Raw genomic sequence first — 21,798 nt, 5'->3', positions numbered from 1 at the left:
TTCTGATCCTTGAAGTACTCGGCCGCATCAACAGTACTTGCAGCCAAATCTATGTACTCGTTCGCAGAACTCCATAGCCAGTCCAAAGGAGCATATTTCGGATCTCCGAACTTAGTCCGCAACAAGAAGGGCTTCCCAGAAACGATATCCGCAGCTTGATTCAGCTCCTCCTTCATCGCTCTAATTTTGGAGCGGGCTTCCTTGGCAGCCACCCGGGCCTTCACCAGGTCCGTCGCCTTCGCCCGGTTTTCTTCTTGAAGAAGCCGGTAACAGTTAGCAGCATCTTTTAACTCCACGGCCATCTTGGCAATCTTTTCTTTGCTCTTGCAATGTGCGGCCTGTTCGGGCCTTAACTCTTCGGCCGCCTTTAAAGCGGACGCATTATTACTCCTTGCTTGCTCCTGGGCTCGGGCAAGCTCCGCCCGAAGGGTCTCCACTGTGGCATCATGCTGCTCTTACTATGTGGCATTCACCAGAAAAATCACCTACCCTGTGCCTCGTCAAGCCGCTTGTTAACAAGCACGATGTCGGCATCTGCCGCATCCAGTTGTCGCTTTAGTTCGGCAAACCCATCAGTCCGGCTAGCCACCGGAGCTTCAACCACCTGCACATAAAGGCGGTCTGGTTATTACCTGGGAATATGATCCTATGTGTGCCGCCCTTTTCGACGACAACCAGAGTCTCAGGGGCTACTATCTACACAGGGCACATCTAAAAATGTGCGGTACTGTCAACAAAGTACATCATTTTGTGTACCTCAAAACCTGTCAGTAGACTCATGAAGGCTTCATGCAACCCTCTTTCGGTGGACGAAATCCTTTCAATCACCGTATCCATCAATGTGTGGTGCTCTTCTGAGATAGCCGCTTGCTCCAGCAGATCCCTTAGTACGTCCGACCACACACCAGACGATGCCGGACACTTTTGACTGCTCTCTTCGAGAGCCGGATACTGAGGACTTCGGGTGGCCATAGGCTTACCTTATGGCTTTGCCGGATCAGGAGAAACCCTCCGCGACGACAGCTCGGGGTTGCCCGCCTCATGAGGTGGTGTGGCAGGGGGAGGCGTTTTGCTCTCCATCAGCTCTGGAAGAAGATCCCCTGAAGACGAGCTCTGCTGAGAAGGGCTAAGATCCGAACTGCAAGATAAATGCCTCGGTTATTTTCCTCAGAGGTAAAGCAAGATATTTTCACTTACCTTTTTGCTTACAGCTCGGTGGAGGGCTGATCCCCTTGAGGGCATAGTACGGACAGGGTATCCCCCAGGGTAGGACCATCCGGCGGAGATTTCTTCCCCCGTTTGGAGACTGTTGTCTACGGATCCTCAGAGGCGGTTCTCTTCCGTCCCTGGGGAGAGGAAGTTTCAGTTCCTCCCCCCAGCTAACCTCCTTCGCGGAGGCGCTAGCCTCCTTGTTCCCCCCTTTATCTTCTCCCGAGGGCGCTTGATAAGGCGCGATCTCCAGCATCCTGGTTAGCACGGGATTTGGTGAGGTCTCAGGGAGGGGGGCCGAACACCTGATAAACTTTGCCTTCGCTATCCAATCCTGGGTTAAAGAGCGGCTTTTTTAGGTTAATGTTGCGATAAATAAAAGGCAGTGTGTTCGGATGCAGGGCTACTTACTTGGGTATCCAGGCAATTGCAGCTCAGACATGCATCCTCAGTGATGTCCGGACACATTATTTGTGGTCCGAAGAAAAATTTGTACATCTCTTCGTGCGTCATGCCGAGGAAATGTTGAATAGCTCACGGTCCTTCCAGGTTGAATTCCCACATGCACTACCATAACCAAACTAAAATCTCTCTCAAAGAGATCTCGGATACGGCTTTGTAGTATTGGCACGTCCTTGGCTGGACCCCAGCTCAGCCCCCTGCTGATCCATGACATCAGTTGTGGTGGGGGGCTGAGCGAAAGGTGGGGGCAGCTACCCACTTGGCACGTCGGGGAGCTGTGATGTAGAACCACTCCCACTGCCACAATCCGGACACCTCTGGGAAGTAACCCTCAGGCCATGGAGCATCAGCAATTTTGCTTGTTGAAGCACCTCTGCACGCTGCGTGCTACCCCTCGATCATCTTCGGCTCACATCGAAGGTCTTGAGCCACAGGCCGAAGTGAGGGGTAATGCGGAGGAAAGCCTCACATACGACAATAAATGTTGAGATGTGAAGAAGGGAATCCGGGGACAGATCGTCAAAATCTAGCCGTAATAGAACATAAGACCCCTAACAAAGGGATCCAGAGCGAGGCCTAGTCCTCAGAGGAAGTGGGAGACGAACACGACGCTCTCATTGGGTTCGGGAGTAGGGACGACTTTCCCTCGGGCAGGCAGCCGATGCGAAATTTCGGCGGCCAGATATCTGGCCGCTCTCAACTTCTTGATGTCCTCCTCCGTGACGGAGGAAGGCATCCACCGACCTTGAAGGTTGGATCCTGACATAGTTGAAGGTCCGAAGTGCCTAAACCTGAGCTTTGGGTGTTGGAACTCGAGGCGGGAGGCAGATTCGATTAAGATCGAGAGGAAAAGGCCTTGTCCCCTTTATAAAGAGGGTGAATATCAAGCATCCTCCTCGTGGCCGTTTGGGACTTTCCTAAGATCTAGGAGTCCTACCAATAGGCACGGTTGGGTTACCCACATCCGTATTGATGAGAATCCCGTAATAAAGGGGACACGATCTCTGCTTCGACAAGACAAGGAAACCGCCTCGTGAAACACGCTGAGATTGGTTATGAAAAACGATTCAAATAAAGACCTGGATGTGGTGTGATGTCACACTGCGAAATGCGTTGGCAGATTTGATTTGTGAAAATATTATTCTCTCTACAGTTGTATGTGGAACTTGTTTTGCAGAGCCGGACACGATCCTCGTGTTCAAAATCTTCTATGAAGTATTCGGAGGAGGAACCCGCCTTGCAATGCCGAAGACAATCTGCGCGCTGGACTCATCGTCATTGAAGCCTGGTTCAGGGGCTACTGAGGGAGTCCTGGATTAGGGGGTATCCGGACAGCCGGAATATATCCTTTGGCCGGACTGTTGGACTATGAAGATACAAGATTGAAGACTTCATCCCGTGTCCGGATGGGACTCTCCTTGGCGTGGAAGGCACGCTTGGCAGTATAGATATGTAGATTTCCTTCCTTGTAACCGACTTTGTGTAACCCTAGCCCCCTCCGGTGTCTATATAAACCGGAGGGTTTAGTCCGTAGGAGGAACAACAGACAATCATACCATAAGCTAGCTTCTAGGGTTTAGCCTCTCTGATCTCGTGGTAGATCAACTCTTGTACTACTCATATTATCAAGAACAATCAAGCGGGATGTAGGGTATTACCTCCATCAAGAGGGCCCGAACCTGGGTAAAACATCGTGTCCCTTGCCTCCTGTTACCATTTACCTTAGACGCACAGTTCGGGACCCCCTACCCAAGATCCGCCGGTTTTGACACCGACACTGGTCTCGGGTGCCATTATTCAGATCGTCCGAGCAAGTGCAGACTTGGCCGTTTTCTTCTACGTCTTCGTGTATGTCTTCCTTCTTCGATCCTCCTTGATCCTTAGCTTCTCCATGGCTAACTCCTTGGTACCTGAGTATGCATAATGTCTCTGTTTGAGGTAGTAGCCATGTCTCATGTGCATCGAAGTGGAATTGTGAGCGGAGAGATGTCACCTTCGTCTCGAGAGCTATTGCACGTGCTCATGTTATGGGTCCACTAGGAACTTGGTGAGATGATGATAGTTCCATGGGGATGAACTTGGGATGCTCTGCATCATTATGTCTACTGTACTGCATCATCCTCTCCTCTTTGGGGAAATCTCAACACAGCTCGCAAGTAGCAGGAAGAATTTTTGGCGCCGTTGCTGGGGAGACATCGTTAACATCTATCAAGTACCATTGCATAAACTTTCATCTCCTTGAATTTACATTATTTGCTATTTTCCTCTCATTTTCATCCCCCCACTTCTAAAACATTTTCACAAAAATACCAAAAATATTTTCCTTTGCCTTGTTGCTCGCTTTATTGTTATGGCCAACTCTCCTCCCAATTTGCCTTCCCCTCCTTACTTAGGAGAGGGTCTGGGAATTTTAAATTTCAAGCATGCTAATGATGAATATTTAAAAGAATCTTGGGATAGACTATTGGAAATAAAAATGAGTGTTAAGCCTATGAGCCATTAAATTGCTCCTTAGAAGTTTTTATGTCTGTCTACCTCTTGTTCATACACGTGTCTTGGATTCTATATTTGAAAATGATTTCCTTGGGAATAATGCTTTTGACACCTATGAAAAGATGAAAAATATATTTTGATAACCAAAATTTGAAACTATTGAACCTACCATTCTAGTAAGCTATTTTCATATTGAGTTAATAAAAGAAACTAAAACTAGTATGGATTCCTACTTTCGAGGGCTATTTAATATTGCTTCTAAAATAAATAGTAACTTTGTGTCACAAAATAAGAGATTTGATGCTTTAGAACAAAAGGTTTCTCTTTGCATCTTGAAAGAAATAAAAATCCCTAGCACCAAGCCAGATCTCTTGTTCACATTATTGGTAATGGCAAAGAGAGTGAAATAGGGTTCTCTAGGGTTATTAAAACTAAAGATGACAAAACTTGAACCTTTGCATTATGCCTAGCTAGGGGCGTAAAACAATAGCGCTAGTTGGGAGGCAACCCAATAGTTATCTTAAATTTTGTGTTTCTATTTCTATTTTTGTGTGTGCACAATTATGCAACAGTTATGGTTGTGTTTTTGTGTTTATATCAGTGTTTGGGTCAAACAAAGCCTTTGGGATGAGTTGGATGATAGTTGCTTTGTTTCTGTCCAAAAACAGAAACTTTTGCATCCAATAGAATAATTGTTAATATTTTCTAGAGCATGATAAAATTTTGAAATTATTAAACATGATGATATACAAATTGCCCATGTTTTCCCAACATTTCAGAATTTTAGAGTTATAGAAGTATGGTCATTGTTCGAATTATTACAGACTGTTCTGTTTTTGACAGATTCTGTTTTCGTCGCGTTGTTTGCTTGTTTGATGAATCTGTGGATTGCATCGGGGGGTATAAGCCATGGTGAAGTTAGAATATAGTAGGTATAATGCAATAATAAAATATGAATGAGTTTACAACAGTACCTAAAGTAGTGATTTACTTTGTTATACTAACGGATCTCACGAAGGTTTTTGTTAACTTTTGTGTGCTAAAGTTTTCAAGTTTTGGGTGAGATCACGATGGATGAAGGAATAAGGAGAGGGAAGAGTCAAAGCTTGGGGATGCCCAAGGAACCTCAAGGTAATATTCAAGGACTCCCGAGTATCTAAGCTTGAGAATGCCCCGGAAGGCATCCCCTCTTTCTTCTACCAACTATCAGTAATTTTACTTGGAGCTATATTTTTATTCATCACATGATATGAGTTTTGCTTGGAGCATCATGTATTATATGAGTCTTTGATTTCTTTTTTTATTTTGTCACAATAATATTTGCTGGACACACCTTTTTTAGACGGACACACATTATTCGTGATTTGTTAGAATACTCTATGTGCTTCACTTATATCTTTTGAGCTAGGCAGTTGCACTAGTTCTTCACTTATATATTTTAGAGCATGGCGGTGTTTATATTTTAAAGAAATAATTGCATTCTCATGCTTCACTTAAATCTTTTTGAAAATAATTGCACTCCCATTGAATTCACTATTGATGTGAAAGAACAATGTGAATCAGGGAATAAATTAGATTTAGATCAAATACGTTTGAAAATAATTCTGCCAATGCTTAATCATTTTGTAAGACCTCTAATATTGGTGACGATTCTGTGTCAAATGACTTGTTGCATGTTTGTTTATTTAAGTATGGTGTACCATGTAAATTTGAAACAAATAAAGTTTATTCACCAATGTTGGGATGCTTTAATGATGAGCATTGCCAACCTTTTGATATGAATAAGAGCTTCACTTATATGTGCAATTTGAGTTGCAATATATTCATGCCTTTGACTTCTTGGGATAATATTTTGACTTTATATTTCATGACTTTCGAAGAGTTCTCTTGTATAAATGTGTCACATGTGCCACAACTGAGATCAGTAAAAATGGATGACATATATATATATAGCGTGTACACCTTGTCTCTTTTGTTAACCACATTTCAGATTAACCAACGCTGAGGACGGCTTTGTTTTAAAGAAGGGGAAGATGATGAGGACATGGCTACCACAGTTACACCCACAACCCCTGTTGCTATACCTATTGGACCAATTACTAGAGCTCATGCATGCCAGTTAAATTATCAGGTACTTTCATTTCTTGGTAATGTTTCTAATGTTCATGAGAATATGATGCTGCCTAACTTAGATACATTTCTGTTGCTTACAATTGAAGGGCTTAGCATGAACAAGAAGGATGAAAATTGGAGCATGATCAAACATGGAGATGAAGGCACATGGGAAGAGAACAAGAACGGAGCCGATAGTGGAGATTTCCGCACTTTGAAGCCACCATGATGACATCAGGAAGATGGACGAGATATATAAGATGGCCTTTTAAAAATTTTGTCCATAGCTTATTATTGGTACTGTGCCACCTTATTTTTAGACCAGGTCCATGCATTTTTTAAATACACTTAATAGGTGGTTTTTTAGAGTCTGTATTAATAGGAAAATGACTTAGGCCAGAATTTAGTCCACCTTGCCAAGGGTGGACGAAATTCCCATCTGTCTCCCTATAAATACAACCCTTAAGGCACTATTTAGACGGGGGTTTTAATTAGTCAAAAGTTAGTCACTGCTGCAACTTTGTGTACTTTGTTTGTGTCTGGCGACCAGATCAAGACCTCTTTTAGAACCCCACTTTTATCAACAATACATATATATATTTGCAATATTTAGATTGATTTATCATATTCTTGCTTGTTCATCGATTGCATGCAGGAATAGACCTTCGTGGTCAGGTTGATCGTGCTCCGGCATGGTCAGCAACCTCTCGAAGTTGGTTTAGCGATTGCTAAGGCACAACGTCGTGCACGTTTGTAGTCGAATCGTCAAAGTCGTCTCCACCAAATCGATAGTTATCATCTCATCGAAACATCGGGACCCTCACCTCTATCAAGTGGTATCAGTTTTTAGGTTGCTCAATGAGATTTTACCAGTTTTTCATAGTCTAGATTGCATTTGTTCTTCGTACCTACAGTCCATGAAAAAGCCAAAAAAATTACATTAGTCCATCCGTGTCCGAGATAGTCTGAGCCTTTCGCTATTATCACTTCGTTTCTGGATTGTTAAATTTTTGGTTGCATCATGTGTCGAGTTGCTGGTTTTAGTGTAGTCTTTTAGAGTTTCGAGTTCTTGTCACGTTTTGTTCACACCGCATCCGCATACACCATCATCCACTTCATTACCATATTCCGCTGCCGCTTATTTTGTTCATCGCCATCACGACCATCTATCCACTTTTTGCCGTTGGTGCCTCCATCTGTTATTGTGCTGCCGCTGCCATTGTTCTTTCCATCCATTGCAAAAAAATCATTAGGGCAGATTTGGTTCGCTCAAAGAAGAGATATAGTACTACTTCGAATGTGGTGAGCAAAAAAAGAGGTTGTCTGTTTGCTTTGACATATTGATCCGTAAATTTGTTGTGGTGCTTGTTTGGAATGAAGGGACAGGTTAAAAGGGCAACCGTATATCTCTTTGGTAGTACATTGGCAAGGTATGAAAAAAAGAGATTTCATGGACAGATTGTTGCTACCTTGATTGTTTGGAAAGAGTACTAGTTGCTCACGTTGGAGTTTGGAAAAGGTGAGAGAGAAACATGGGACAGAAAGAAAAAAGGAAAGTGAGGGAGAGATAGACGTTGAGCAAAGCGATTTAAAAGGAAAGAGAAGGTGCAGATTTTAGCTCTCTTGGAAATCCTGAAATAATAGGTTGGGATTTTTTTTCGCTCAGCTTAAAAGAAGGAAAGAAATAAGCGACTTCCATGCAGACTTGATTTTTCTTTGGAGAGAGAGACCATTTCCTAAGAGAGAGTTTAAAAAAAGCAAGTTCCGTTGGACGTAAAAAAAACAGGGAAATATCTAGACTAGTAGTACTAGTTCGTTTGTGGAAGATTCTCTTGTTAAAAGGCATCGCATGACTTTTGAAGGCATTGGCACATTGGTTACATCATTTCAAATTCTTGTTTGGTAGAAGGAAGGGAATAAAACTCCTTCGTGTCAAAGGGTCTCACGTAAACTTTTTGGTTGGGCTGCAGATCAAACTCATTATGTGCATTTGTTACCTTGTCTACGCACTGCTTTCAGCCGCAACTATATTTTTTCCATATATATCTATCCGCACTGTTGCCTACACATCTTGTCACGTTGAGGAATATATTTTTTCCTCTTCATCACATATTTTGCCTCTCTCGGCGGTCATTCATTTTTGTTCAGTGCGTGAATTTTCATCTGTGTTTTAGTCTCGCTTCTCTAGTACAGTTTATCCTAAGACCAGCACTCGACCACTTTGAGCAATTTTTAGCATGCATTAATTAACGTGGTTGTAGCATTTTTTCCACATATATAAATCCAACCCAGCTCGACATATTTCTACACTGTGTAGACCTACATTGACCTGGCAATTGCTCTACTCAACCTCCAGAGTTATTTGACACCATTGGTTCCCGGTCACCACCTGCTTCATGTTAAGAACTTGTAAGACTTTGATATTCGCTATACTGTGAGCGTTTTACCACCACATCCTAGTAGTTCATCAAAACATTATTCTTGGATATTGTTTCTTGTTTGTACTGGTCATGACAGGATCTAGAGTTGTTAGTTCATGGGCTTTGTCGACCGTGGGTGATGTGCCACCACCTCAGCAAATACCGCAACCGTCACGAGAGATGCAAAGACATCCAAAAGCACACGACCAGGTTAATGTTTCCATACCACCATTTCATGACCGTTTTAGACCTGCTTTATATATTGAATGGGAGTTTGAAATGAAGGATATTCTTGCTTCCCGTAATTTTGTCAAACGTCAAAAAGTTAAGGCCGTGATTGATTCATTCACTGATTATATACCTACTACTTGGGATGGTTTAAAACTTGTCATGAGAGATAGATTCATCGACGTGTACTACACTCATAGCATGATTAAAAAAACTACTACATTTAAAACAATGTAGTGACACCGTAGCAAAATATTATGATGATTTACGAAATATCTTGTTCCACTCATTTTTAGAAGAAAGTGAATAAGATTTTATGGATAGATTTTGGGGAGGATTAAACCATGATATTTAGGAGATATTAATTCATGAAGAGTGTTATCCTATGGACCGTTTGTCTCGTCTTGCTTGCAAAGCTGAACAAGAGTGCTAATGTTTGCTTCCCTTGATAATTTGTTTGCTTATAAGATGCCTATGCATAGGAAGTATGTTTGACTTAGATGTGTTTTTCACATGCTACATGATGCTCTCTTTGTGTTTCAATTGCTATCTTTCATGTGAGCATCATCAAAATTATCAATGCCTAGCTAAAAGGCTTTAAAGAAAAGCGCTTCTTGGGTGACAACCCAATATTTTTATTTCCGGTTTTTGAATAAATAATTCATCTAGCCTATGGTTAGATGTTATTTTGTTTTAGTTAGTGTCTGTGCCAAGTAAGACCTTTGGGATGGCTTACGGTGATAGTTGTTTTGATCTTGCTGAAAAACAGAAACTTTTGTGCCTAGGAAAATAATTCTCATTTTTTTACAAAAGCATGCTTTTGATCACATTCTCTTTGCACAAGATTGGTACACAGATTCCCCATGTTTTCATAATTTTATAGAACTTTTGGACTTACAGAAGTATTCGAGAGTTACAGATTGCAACAAACTATTCTTTTTTGGACAGATTATGTTTTCTACGTGTTGTTTGCTTATTTTGATGAATCTATGGGTTGTATCGGGGGGAATGAACCATGGAAAAGTTGGAATACAGTAGATATTAAACCAACGTAAATAAAGAATGAGTTCACAACAGTACCAAAAGTGGTGATTTATTTTCTTATACTAACGAGCTTATGAGATTTTCTGTTGAGTTTTGTGTTGTGAAGTTTTCAAGTTTTGTGTAAAGATTTGATGGACTATGGAATAAGGAGTGGCAAGAGCCTAACCTTGGGGATGCCCAAGGCACCCCAAGGTAATATTCAAGGACAACACAGAGCCTAAGCTTGGGGATGCCCCGTGTACGAAGGTATTGGATGCAACTCAATTGTATTCATCGGAGTTGGTTACAATATATACAGGTGATGTCTAAAATGACAAGCCAACTAACCCTACTATATCTCTAGGAGTCAAGCTATAAAAGGCCTAGAAATCATAGGAAGATCAATTGGAGATAACTACATATATGTCACGCTCAACACCCCCCCCTCCCCCCCCCGTGCAATCCAAGCATCGATGTCGGCGATGCAATGATTGGAACGGAACTCCTGGAGTGCAGTGGTTGGCAACCCCATAGTCGTAATGTCGGCCAACTTTTGGGTAGTCGGGACATGAAGTACACGCAGCTGACCCAACTGGACCTTCTCGCGGATGAAGTGCACATCTAGTTCAACGTGTTTTGTGCGCTTATGCTGCACTGGATTGGCTGCCAGATAGGTGGCCGGATCATTATCACAGAAAACCACCGTAGCCTTCGGGATAGGAATCCGAAGCTCACTAAGTAGGTGATGTAGCCAACAAGTCTCAGCGACGACGTTGGAAACAGCGCAGTACTCGGCCTCGGCACTCGAGTGGGAGACAGTGGGCTGCCGCGACCGTGAGACAAGCGAGTCACCAAAGAAGACACAGTAGCCCGACGTGGATTGTCAAGTGTCTGGACAGCCAGCCCAGTCCGCATCCATATAGGCTAGAAGCTCGGTGGAGGCAGAAGCACGCAGACGAAGACGATAAGTCGGCGTGCCACGAATGTACCGAAGAATACGCTTAACCAGAGCCAATGAACATCGCGGGGCGAGTGCATATGCAAGCAAACTTGCTGCACCACAAACTGAATGTATGGCCTGGTAAGCATAAGGTACTGAAGTGCGCCAACAATACTACGGTAGAGAGCGGCATCGGTGGCAGGCTGTCCAGCTGTGGCAGAAAGCTTTGGCTTGGCCTCGGCGGGTGTACCAGTTGGCTTGCAGTCGGTCATGCCGGCATGATCCAATAGATCAAGAGCATACTGCCCTTGATGAAGGAAGAACCCGGAAGCATTACGTCACACACTAATACCGAGGAAGAAGTGCAACGCACCCAGGTCCTTTAGTCGAAACTCGGAGCCAAGACGCCCAATGATGTCGCAAAGCATGTCCTCTCGTGATTTAGTGATTACAATATCATCAACATACAGAAGGAGCATGGCGACATGATCGGCTCGATGGAGCACGAATAACGACGTGTCGGATGTGGTGCTGCAAAAACTGAGAGCAGTGAGGAACACCATGATGCGTTGGTACCATACACGAGGGGCCTATTTTAGGCCGTAGAGCTACCGGGATAACAAGCAGATGTCATTCAGTCGTTGTGGGTCGACGAAGCCAGCGGGCTGCTGACAGAGAACACGCTCCTGGAGATGACCATACAAAAAAGCATTGGTTATGTTGAGGTGATGTACGGGCCATCATCGAAAAGCAGCAAGCTAGAGGACAACGCGGATCATGGCGGGTTTAATGATAGGAGAAAAGGTCTCTAAGAATTCAACACCAGCACGCTGAGCAAACTCGTGAACAACCCAACGAGCCTTGTACCTATTGAGGGAACCATCCCGGAGGAGTTTATGCCAAAAAAAACCACTTGCTGGAGATGACGTTGGCGCCAGGAGGGCGGGGGGACCAAAGTCCAAGTCCGGTCGGCGACAAGTGCAACGTACTCGGCGCACATGGCGGCGAGCCAGTGCAGATTACTCAACGTAGAGCGCATCAAGCGTGGTACCGGAGAGATCGTCGTGACGTTGAGGTTGTGGTAGCGTGGGTTCGGCTATTGGATCCCATCCTTGGCACGCTTCACCATAGAATGATGAGGCGGCGGAGGAGGCGGACGGGGACCATGATGACGAGGAACACAACAGCAGGTGCAACCAGCGAGGACGGCAGCTCAGGCGAGGCTGCGGAGGCGGCGACGGAAGGACTGTGGTGCCTGTCAAAGAAGCTGGCGAAGAGCTGCCCGAGGACGCGTGCGAAGAGGGGGCCAAAGGCACGCCCGAAGAAGCCGAGGACCCGGCGGAGCGGCCCACCGAGGTAGCCGGGTGGACGACGAGGGCCCGGTCGAGTGGCCCACCGAGGCGGCCGAGTGGGGCGACGAGGGCGCCGAGAGGCCGGCAGAGAATGGCACCTCCTGAGCAAGTGAAGAGGAGGTCGGTGCCTCCCAAGCTGATGAAGGCGAGGCTGGCTCCTCCTGGGCCGGCGAAGATGAGGCCGGCTCCTCCTGAGCCGGCAAGGAGACGTGGAAGGGCACCGGCGTCAGGGTCGGGGTCCCATCTGAGGACGGGGAGACCGAGCGAGCAGCCGGGCAGGCCGCATGCAGAGGCGGCGGGTGGAGCTCAAGAGCACCATGAGATTGTCGAGAGGGTGCTTCCAGAGATGGGGGCGCGGTTGAAGATGCCTGCTAAAAGGGAAATTGAACCTCATCAAAGTAACCATGTCGCGAGACGAACACACGATGGGACACCGGGTCGTAGTAGCGAACCTTTGGTGTTAGGTTGATACCCAATGAAAACACAGGCAAGAGAGCGAGATGCGAGTTTATGTGGTGCGGTGGCGCTGATATTGGGATAACACAAGCATCCGAAAACATGAAGATTGTCATAGGATGGAGGAGACCCAAAGAGGAGGTGATGAGGTGTATAGTGCCACCGCGGTTTGCACAGCCAAATGTTGAGAAGAAGTGTGGAGGTAGCAAGAGCATCTGGCCAAAATTGTGCAGGCATGTGTGCATGGAAAAGCAAAGCACGAACACTCTCATTAAGAGTGCGAAGAACACGTTCGGCACGGCCATTTTACTGTGATGTGTAAGGATAGGTGAGACGAAAAATAGTGTCGTGTGGGTGGATAAAAGTTTGTGAATGGCGAGATTATCAAATTATTTTCTGTTGTCCGTTTGGAGGTGAGCAATGGTACGATGAAAGTGTGTAGCAACGTAAGCATAAAAGGAATGGAGAGTCGAAGCTACATCGGATTTGCGGCGTAACGAAAAAGTCTAAGTGAAATGAGAAAAATCATCTAAAATCACGAGATAATATGATAAACCCGAATTGCTAGGCACCGGAGAGGCCCAAACATCACAGTGAATAACATCAAAGGGAAAAGTGGTCATTGAGGAGGAAGATGTAAACAACAAACGAACATGTTTTCCTATGCGGCGGGCATGACAAGTATGAGCCTCTGATTTATTACAAGAAAGGGGAAAAGTGCGCAAAATTTTGTGAAGAGCATCAGCGCCGGGGTGACCATGACGAGTGTGTGAGAGAGAAACACCAGTGTGGAGAGCAACCGGGCCGCTGCTTGTGGATGGAACACACGAGTAGAGGTCGACGGGGGTATCATGTCGGTGCAGAACTGCTACGTCTTGAGCTTGCGTTGGTTTTCCCCGAAGAGGAAGGGATGATGTAGCAGAGTAGCGTAAGTATTTCCCTCAGTTCTTGAGAACCAAGGTATCAATCCAGTAGGAGGCCACGCTCAAGTCCCTCGTACCTGCACAAAACGATAGCTACTCGCAACCAACGCGATTAGGGGTTGTCAATCCCTTCACGGTCACTTACGAGAGTGAGATCTGATAGATATAATATTTTTGGTATTTTTGGTATAAAGATGCAAAGTAAAAGTAAAAGGAAAAGTAAAAAAGCAAAGCAAGATTAAAGTGATGAAGATTAATATGATGAGAATAGACCCGAGGGCCATAGGTTTCACTAGTGGCTTCTCTCAAGAGCATAAGTATTCTACGGTGGGTGAACAAATTACTGTTGAGCAATTGACAGAATTGAGCATAGTTATGAGAATATCTAGGCATGATCATGTATATAGGCATCACGTCCATGACAAGTAGACCGAAACGATTCTGCATCTACTACTATTACTCCACTCATCGACCGCTATCCAGCATGCATCTAGAGTATTAAGTTAAAAGCAGAGTAACGCTTTAAGCATGATGACATGATGTAGAGAGATAAATTCATGCAATATGAAATAAACCCCATCTTGTTATCCTCGATGGCAACGATGCAATACGTGCCTTGCTGCCCCTTTTGTCACTGGGAAAGGACACCACAAGATCGAACCCAAAGCTAAGCACTTCTCCCATGGCAAGAACTACCAATCTAGTTGGCCAAACCAAACGGATAATTCGAAGAGACTTGCAAAGATAACTAATCATACATAAAATAATTCAGAGAAGATTCAAATATTATTCATAGATAGACTTGATCATAAACCCACAATTCATCGGTCTCAACAAACACACCGCAAAAAGAAGATTACATCGAATAGATCTCCACAAGAGAGGGGGAGAACTTTGTATTGAGATCCAAAGAGAGAAGAAGCCATCTAGGTACTAACTATGGACCCGAAGGTCTGAGGTAAACTACTCACACTTCATCGGAGAGGCTATGATGATGTAGAAGCCCTCCATGATGACGGCCCTCTTCCAGCGGAGCTCTGGAATAGGCCCCAAGATGGGATCTCGTGGATACAGAAAGTTGCAGCGGTGGAATTAGGTTTTTGGCTCCTGTTCTGATCGTTTGGGTGTACGTGTATATATATAGGAGGAAGAAGTACGTCGGTGGAGCTCCGAGGGGCCCACGAGGTAGGGGGGCGCGCCCCCCACCCTCGTGACCGCCTCTTTTGTTCCTTGGAGCAGGGTCCAAGTCTCCTGGATCACGTTCGGTGAGAAAATCACGTTCCCGAAGGTTTTATTCCGTTTGGACTCCGTTTGATATTCCGTTTCTTCGAAACACTGAAATAGGCAAAAAACAGCAATTCTGGGCTGGGCCTCCGGTTAATAGGTTAGTCCCAAAAAATAATATAAAAGTGGAAAATAAAGCACAATATAGTCCAAAACAGTAGATAATATAGCATGGAGCAATCAAAAATTATAGATACGTTGGAGACGTATCAGGCATCCCCAAGCTTAATTCCTGCTCGTCCTCGAGTAGGTAAATGATAAAAAGATAATTTTTGATGTGGAGTGCTATTGGCATAATTTCAATGCAAATCTTCTTAATTATGATATGAATATTCAGATTAGAAAAATTCAAGACAAAAGTTTATTGACATAAAAATAATAATACTTCAAGCATACTAACAAAGCAATTATGTCTTCTCAAATTAACATGGCCAAAGAAAGTTATCCCTACAAAATCATATAGTCTGGCTATGCTCTATCTTCACCACACAAAATATTTAAATCATGCACAACCCCGGTGACAAGCCAAGCAATTGTTTCATACTTTAACTTTTTCAAAACTTTTTCAATCTTCACACAATACATGAGCGTGAGCCATGGACATAGCACTATAGGTGGAATAGAATGGTGGTTGTGGAGAAGACAAAAAGGGAGAAGATAGTCTCACATCAACTAGGCGTATCAACGGGCTATGGAGATGCCCGTCAATAGATATCAATGTGAGTGAGTAGGGATTGCCATGCAACGGATGCACTAGAGCTATAAGTATATGAAAGCTCAAAAAGAAACTAAGTGGGTGTGCATCCAACTTGCTTGCTCATGAAGACCTAGGGCAATTTGAGGAAGCCCATCATTGGAATATACAAGCCAAGTTCTATAATGAAAGATTCCCACTAGTATATGAAAGTGATAACATGAGAGACTCTCTACTATGAAGATCATGGTGCTACTTTGAAGCACAAGTGTGGTAAAAGGATAGTAACATTGTCCCTTCTCTCTTTTTCTCTCATTTTTTATTTGGGCCTTTTCTCTTTCTTTTTATGGCCTCTTTTTTTTGGGCTTCTTTGGCCGCTCTTTTTTCGTCCGGAGTCTCATCCCGACTTGTGGGGGAACCATAGTCTCCATCATTCTTTCCTCACTGGGACAATGCTCTAATAATGATGATCATCACACTTTTATTTTTCTTACAACTCAACAATTACAACTCGATACTTAGAACAAAATATGACTCTATATGAATGCCTCCGGCGGTGTACCGGGATATGCAATATGACAATGATGGAGTGTGTCATAATAAACGGAACGGTGGAAAGTTGCATGGCAATATATCTCGGAATGGCTATGGAAATGCCATAATAGGTAGGTATGGTGGCTGTTTTGAGGAAGGTATATGGTGGGTGTATGATACCGGCGAAAGGGTGAGAGTGCGTATAATCCATGGACTCAACATTAGTCATAAAGAACTCATATACTTATTGCAATAATCTAGAAGTTATCAAAGCAAAGTATTATGCGCATGCTCCTAGGGGGATAGATTGGTAGGAAAAGACCATCGCTCGTCCCCGACCGCCACTCATAAGGAAGACAATCAATAAATAAATCATGCTCCGACTTCATCACATAACGGTTCACCATACGTGCATGCTACGGGAATCACAAACTTCAACACAAGTATTCTTTAAATTCACAACTACTTAACTAGCATGACTTTAATATTATCACCTCCATATCTCAAAACAATTATCATGCTTCAATCTTTTCTTAGTATTCAACACACTCAAAACAAAGTTTCACAAATCTTGAATACCAAGCATATTATTATTAAGCAAGTTACCATGCTATTAAGAGACTCTCAAAATAATTTAAGTGAAGCATGAGAGATCAATAGTTTCTTTAAAACAAATCCACCACCGTGCTCTAAAAGATCTAAGTGAATCATATAGAGAAAAACTACTTAGCTTAAAAGATATAAGTGAAGCACATAGAGCAAACTACATAGCTCAAAAGATATAAGTGAAGCACATAGAGCAAAACTACTTTGCTCAAAAAGATATAAGTGAGGCATATTGAGTATTCTATCAAATTTTAATTCATGTATGGCTCTCTCAAAAGGTGTGTACAGCAAGGATTATTGTGGCACACTAACAAACAAAGACACAAATAATACAAGACGCTCCAAGCAAAACACATATCATGTTGGTGAATAAAAATATAGCTCCAAGTAAAGTTACCGATAGAAGTAGACGAAAGAGGGGATGCCTTCCGGGGCATCCCCAAGCTTTGGCTTTTAGGTGTCCTTAGATTATCTTGGGGGTGCCATGGGCATCCCCAAGCTTAGGCTCTTGCCACTCCTTGTTCCATAATCCATCAAATCCTTACCCAAAACTTGAAAACTTCACAACACAAAACTTAAAGCAGAAAACTCATGAGCTCCGTTAGCGAAAGAAAACAAAACACCACTTTAAGTTACTGTAATGAACTCATTCTTTATTTATATTAGTGTTAAACCTACTGTATTCCAACTGCTCTATGGATTATAAACTATTTTACTAGCCATAGATTCATCAAATAAGCAAACAACACACAAAAACAGAATCTGTCAAAAACAGAACAGTCTGTAGTAATCTGTAGCTAGCGCAAGATCTGGAACCCCAAAAATTCTAAAATAAATTGCTGGATGTGAGGAATTTATCTATTAATCGCATGCAAAAATAATTAACTAAATAGCGCTCTTCAAATAAAAATGACAGCAGTTCTCGTGAGCGCTAAAGTTTCTGTTTTTTACAGCAAGTTCAACAAGACTTTCCCAAAGTCTTCCCAACGGTTCTACTTGGCACAAACACTAATTAAACACAAAAAACACAATCATAACAGAGGCTAGATAATTTATTTATTACTAAACAGGAGCAAAAAGAATGTAATAAAAATAAAATTGGGTTGCCTCCCAACAAGCACTATCATTTAACGCCCCTAGCTAGGCACAACAAGCAAGAATAGATCTAGGTATTGCCATCTTTGGTAGGCAATCCATAAGTGGCTCTCATGATAGTTTCATATGGAAATTTTATTTTCTTTCTTGGAAAGTGATCCATGCCCTTTTTAATGGAAATTGAAATCTAATATTCCCTTCCTTCATATCAATAATCGCACCAACCGTTCTAAGGAAAGGTCTACCAAGAATAATAGGGCAAGAAGGATTGCAATCTATATCAAGAACAATGAAATCTATGGGCACATAATTCCTATTTTCAACAATAAGAACATCATTAATCCTTCCCGTAGGTTTCTTAATAGTAGAATCCGCAAGATGCAAGTTTAGAGAGCAATCATCAAAATCACGGAAATCTAGTAAATCACACAAAGTTTTGGGGATAGTGGAGACACTAGCACCCAAATCACACAAAGCATAAAACTCATGATCTTTAATTTTCATTTTAATACTTGGTTCCCACTCATCATAGATTTTTCTAGGGATAGAAACTTTCAACTCAAGTTTTTCTTCATAAGATTGCATCAAGGCATCAACAATATGTTCGGTGAAGGCTTTATTTTGACTATAAGCATGTGGAGAATTTAGCACGGATTGCAACAAGGAAATACAATCAATTAAAGATATACTTTCATAATTAAATTCCTTAAAATCCAATATAGTGTGTTTAGCAACATCTAGATTTTTATTTCTTTCAATCCCACTATCATCAATTTCATCATAACGATCTAAATACTCCGAATTTTTAGAACGCCTTCTAGGTAAAGGAAGATAATATTCAGTTTCATAAAGATTCATATTGCAAAACAAAGATTTAATAGGAGACACATCAATAACTTTTAGATCTTCATCTTGATTTTCATAGGAATTGGAAGAACACGCTTTAATAAAGGCATCTTTGGAAGCACGCATCCTAGCGGTTCTTTCCTTACACTCATCAATTGAAATTCTCATGGCTTTGAGAGACTCATTGATATCATGCTTATGTGGAATAGATCTAAGTTTCAAAGAATCAACATCAAGAGCAATTCTATCAACGTTCCTAGCCAAATCATCAATCTTAAGCAATTCTTCTTCAATCATAGCATTAAAATTCTTTTGCGAAGAAATAAATTCTTTAATATTAGATTCAAAATCAGAGGTCATCTTATTATAATTTCCATAAGAGTTATTGTAGGAATTCCCATAATTATTAGAAGGATTACTAGGATATGGCCTAGGATTAAAATTCCCTTTGTAAGCGTTGTTACCAAAATTATTCCTACCAAAAAAATTCACATCCATAGATTCATTGTTATTCTCAATCAAAGTAGACAAAGGCATATCATTAGGATCAGAAGAAACACTCTTAGTAGCAAATAATATCATAAGTTCCTCCATCTTTCCACTCAACACATTAATTTCTTCTATCGCATGCACTTTTTTATTAGAAGTTCTTTCAGTATGCCATTGAGAATAATTAACCATAATATTATCTAGGAGTTTAGTAGCATCTCCTAAAGTGATTTCCATAAAAGTGCCTCCCGCGGCCGAATCTAAAAGATTTCTCGAAGCAAAATTCAATCTGGCATAAAAAATTTGTATAATCATCCACAGATTCAAACCATGAGTAGGGCAATTACGTATCATTAATTTCACTCTCTCCCAAGATTGTGCAACATGTTCATGATCAAGTTGTTTAAAATTCATAATATCGTTTCTAAGAGAGATGATCTTAGCAGGAGGGAAATACTTAGAGATAAAAGCATCTTTGCACTTGTTCCATGAATCAATACTATTTTAAGGCAAAGACGAAAACCAAGCTTTAGCACGATCTCTAAGCGAAAAAGGAAATAGCTTCAATTTAACAACATCATTATCGACATCTCTTTTCTTTTGCATATCACATAGATCAACGAAGCTATTCAGATGAGTAGCGACATCTTCACTAGGAAGGCCGGTGAATTGATCTTTCATAACAAGATTCAACAAAGCAGTATTGATTTCACAAGATTCAGTATTAGCAAGAGGAGCAATCGGAGTGCTAAGGAAATCATTATTATTGGTATTGGTGAAGTCACACAATTTGGTAGTATCTTGAGCCATCGCGACAAACAAGCAATCTAGCACACGAGCAAACAAGAGCAAACGGGCAAAAGAGGCAAATAGAGAGGGAGAATAGAGACAGAGAGAGGAGGGTGAATAAAACGGCAAGGGTGAAGTGGGGGGGAGGAAAACGAGAGGCAAATGGCAAATAATGTAATGCGAGAGATAGGGATTGTGATGGGTACTTGGTATGTTGACTTTTTGCGTAGACTCCCCGGCAACGGCGCCAGAAATCCTTCTTGCTACGTCTTGAGCTTGCGTTGGTTTTCCCCAAAGAGGAAGGGATGATGCAGAAGAGTAGCGTAAGTATTTCCCTCAGTTTTTGTGAACCAAGGTATCAATCCAGTAGGAGGCCACGCTCAAGTCCCTCGTACCTGCACAAAATGCTAGCTACTCGCAACCAACGCGATTAGGGGTTGTCAATCCCTTCACGGTCACATACGAGAGTGAGATCTGATAGATATAATATTTTTGGTATTTTTGGTATAAAGATCCAAAGTAAAATTAAAAGGCAAAGTAAAAAATCAAAGCAAGATTAAAGTGATGAAGATTAATATGATGAGAATAGACCCGGGGGCCATAGGTTTCAGTAGTGGCTTCTCTCAAGAGCATAAGTATTCTATGGTGGGTGAACAAATTACTGTTGAGCAATTGACAGAATTGAGCATAGTTATGAGAATATCTAGGCATGATCATGTATATAGGCATCACGTCCGTGACAAGTAGACCAAAACGATTCTGCATCTACTACTATTACTCCACTCATCGACCGCTATCCAGCATGCATCTAGAGTATTAAGTTAAAAACATAGTAACGCTTTAAGCATGATGACATGATGTAGAGAGATAAATCATGCAATATGAAATAAACCCCATCTTGTTATCCTCGATGGCAACGATGCAATACGTGCCTTGCTGCCCCTTCTGTCACTGGGAAAGGACACCACAAGATCGAACCCAAAGCTAAGCACTTCTCCCATGGCAAGAACTACCAATCTAGTTGGCCAAACCAAACGGATAATTCGAAGAGACTTGCAAAGATAACTAATCATACATAAAAGAATTCAGAGAAGATTCAAATATTATTCGTAGATAGACTTGATCATAAACCTACAATTCATCGGTCTCAACAAACACACTGCAAAAAGAAGATTACATCGAATAGATCTCCACAAGACAGGGGAGAACTTTGTATTGAGATCCAAAGATAGAGAAGAAGCCATCTAGCTACTAACTATGGACCCGAAGGTCTGAGGAAAACTACTCACACTTCATCGGAGAGGCTATGATGATGTAGAAGCCCTCCGTGATGACGGACCTCTTCCGGCGGAGCTCCGGAACAGGCCCCAAGATGGGATCTCATGGATACAGAAAGTTGTGGCGGTGGAATTATGTTTTTGGCTCCTGTTCTGATCATTTGGGGGTACGTGGATATATATAGGAGGAAGAAGTACATCGGTGGAGCTCCGAGGGGCCCACGAGGCAGGGGTGCGCCCTAGGGGGCGCGCCCCCACCCTCGTGACCGCCTCTTTTGTTCCTTGGAGTAGGGTCCAAGTCTCCTGGATCACGTTCGGTGAGAAAATCACGCTCCCGAAGATTTTATTACGTTTGGACTCCGTTTGGTATTACTTTTCTTCGAAACACTGAAATAGGCAAAAAAACAGCAATTCTGGGTTGGGCCTCCGGTTAATAGGTTAGTCCCAAAAATAATATAAAAGTGGAAAATAAAGCCCAATATAGTCCAAAACAGTAGATAATATAGCATGGAGCAATCAAAAATTATAGATATGTTGGAGACGTATCAAGAACCTTCCGGGAGTGG

Source organism: Triticum urartu, chromosome 3 (genome assembly GCF_003073215.2).
Source record: "Triticum urartu cultivar G1812 chromosome 3, Tu2.1, whole genome shotgun sequence".
NCBI lineage: Eukaryota > Viridiplantae > Streptophyta > Magnoliopsida > Poales > Poaceae > Triticum > Triticum urartu.
Note: the sequence above shows the minus strand (reverse complement) of the source record.